The sequence below is a fragment of the Malurus melanocephalus genome, unplaced genomic scaffold (assembly GCF_030028575.1).
Source record: "Malurus melanocephalus ecotype Western Australia unplaced genomic scaffold, MMel_1.1 scaffold_62, whole genome shotgun sequence".
NCBI lineage: Eukaryota > Metazoa > Chordata > Aves > Passeriformes > Maluridae > Malurus > Malurus melanocephalus.
In genome coordinates this window covers 893,317-895,662 of record NW_026623294.1, presented here as the reverse complement: position 1 = coordinate 895,662, position 2,346 = coordinate 893,317, and positions in this window count along the sequence as shown.

The following is a 2,346-nucleotide window of genomic DNA, read 5'->3' as shown; positions in this document are numbered from 1 at the left end:
GGGCTGGGACCGCCCCTCACGGCGGGCGGGACCGAGAGCGCGGCCCGGCCCAGCCCCGGCGGGYGGAGGAGGCGCTGCGGGTCCTGCGGTCACCTGCAGCCGCAGCAGCAGCCCCTGGAGCAGCCACGCCGAAGCCCGGGAGGGTTTCAGAACGCCAAGTCCGGGGAATTGAGCGAGCCTGGCCCCGGCAGTGCCGGCACGGGCCGTGCTCCGGGGGACGCTCCCCGCCGCCCTTGGCCGCTCCCCGCTGCTGTGAATGTGCTGAGGGCGGACCCGGCCCGGCGCTTCCTTGGCAAAGCTCGTAACGCGTCTCGCAATTCTTGACTGGCAAAGCAGCGGAAATAAACTGCGTTTCTCTGTAAGGAAAGATAATATCGGACGAGGTCAAGGAATGCTTAGAATTTACCCCAAATTCTGAAGCCATGAACATTTCTTTTACAGTGCCCTCTTAATCCACTCCCAAAGTTGCTGCTATTGGAGTGGCTGGAATTTCCTCGTGTAACTAAGGTAGCATTAAGCTCATTGCCGCTACCTGATGGTGGTGGGGACACGCATCATTAGGAGGAAGAACTCAATCCTTCATAGTAAGGCACTGATGCAGATTTGAGCTAAACTTCCTACCAAACAGCTGACCTTTCATGTTTTATTATTTGAGGCTTGCATTGTCCTCTAGAGGAAATAATGAAGAAAATCCTGTCAGGAGGTCTGTATGTCTACTATGACCCTAAGCATAATTTATTTACTGCTGTCCATGTTGGCTTTCTACCAAATTCCACAATTTATCATCAAAATACAACATTGAAAAGTACTCCAATGATTCCCTATATGGTTGCTTTGGGGCTCTTCATTATTTCATACATACATCTGGAGAGAACAGGAACTTCAAGATAAAAGCTAACTTGGCACAGAGAAGCATTTCTAACTATGCTTTATCCCTACTTGTAAAGCCACTATAGTAAATTAATTTTAAAATACTTTAAGTAGGACTTTACATAACCTCTGTTCTCAGTTTGTCCTTATAAAACTTTCAGGGTGTTGGCAGGGATTTTTGTGTACAAAAAGAAAAGCCACTTAGCACTGAATTTATAATTTTGACTAGATTCTATGCATAAGCCAAATATTTTCAAGTTCATATTCAAAAATGAAACTAAAATTCTCGTAAAATTAAACATCARTATTGACAAAACAAATACTCAAGAAACCAAAGAAAAATCATAAAGTGTGGGGTCTGGAGTATCTCACTGGTAACCTTGGGAGACCCTGTCCTTTAGCACCAGAAAGCAGGGAAGTTAGAGATGAAACCCTTGCATGTGTGTCTTGTGGGAGGTAAGASCATCCGCTTCCTGGAGACTATTGACCAAGGACCTGACCTTTTCAAAGCAAACGTGACTATAAATTAAGGGTGATTCCATAAACAAGGACACACAGTTGCAAAACTGGTGGACAAGGGAGACAGTGACAAAACCCAAAAGTTTCAGGATACTGATTGATGGGCCTTTGAAGAGCTTTGGGCAGGGTCATCTGGAGTTTGTAACTGATAAGAAGGGGCAAGCGAGAAGAACAGGAGGGTTTGGAGCATTTGAGGAGAACTCTACAAAACTTTGGAGGGAATAATTAGAGGAAGGGGAAAGGAATAATTAGAGGAGGGGGATCAGGAAGGAGCACTGGGAGGATCAGACAGAAAGCAGTATGAAAGAGGTCAATCATGCACRGAGCCTGGCCGAACACAGCCTGCTCACTCTCAATTCTTATGAAACCTTTCTGAAGTGTTTCTGCATAATTTCCACTCTCCACACTGTGTGGGGGCTGTAAGGAGCAAGTGCCAGCTGCTGGGTGATTGGTGGGTGGGTGGGAGTTGCTTGCAAGCATCAAGCTGGACCAGCTGGTCTGTACTTGAGTCTTCTGTGAGTCCTGCATGTAGGCAGCACAGATGAAGGCAGCACCTTGTCTGAGGCCATCTGTGCAGCTGTCCCTGCTGGGGTCCTGTGCCTGCAAACAGGAAAGCAGCAGCTGCTTCCCTCAGCCTGGGATGGGCACAACAAGCTGGGCTTTAGCAGCTGGGCAGGAGGAGCCCCAGGCCCTGGAGCTGCGAGAGGCARTTGCTGCTTGTAATGTCCCCAAGAAAGCCCTCGTCTCTGTAGGGAGAAATTAACTGTGTGTCTGCTTTCACTTATAGTTTCCCATCAATGGCTTTAAYCTCTATATTCTCAGAAGAGAAGGGAAGGAAGAATAAGCAGGTGAACACTAATCACTTCAGAGCAGTTTCCTGTATAATTATTAATTTCCATTCARAAAACCTCATCAGGAAACGTCAGGCTTCATGTCACACTCCTGATTTTTAACTAG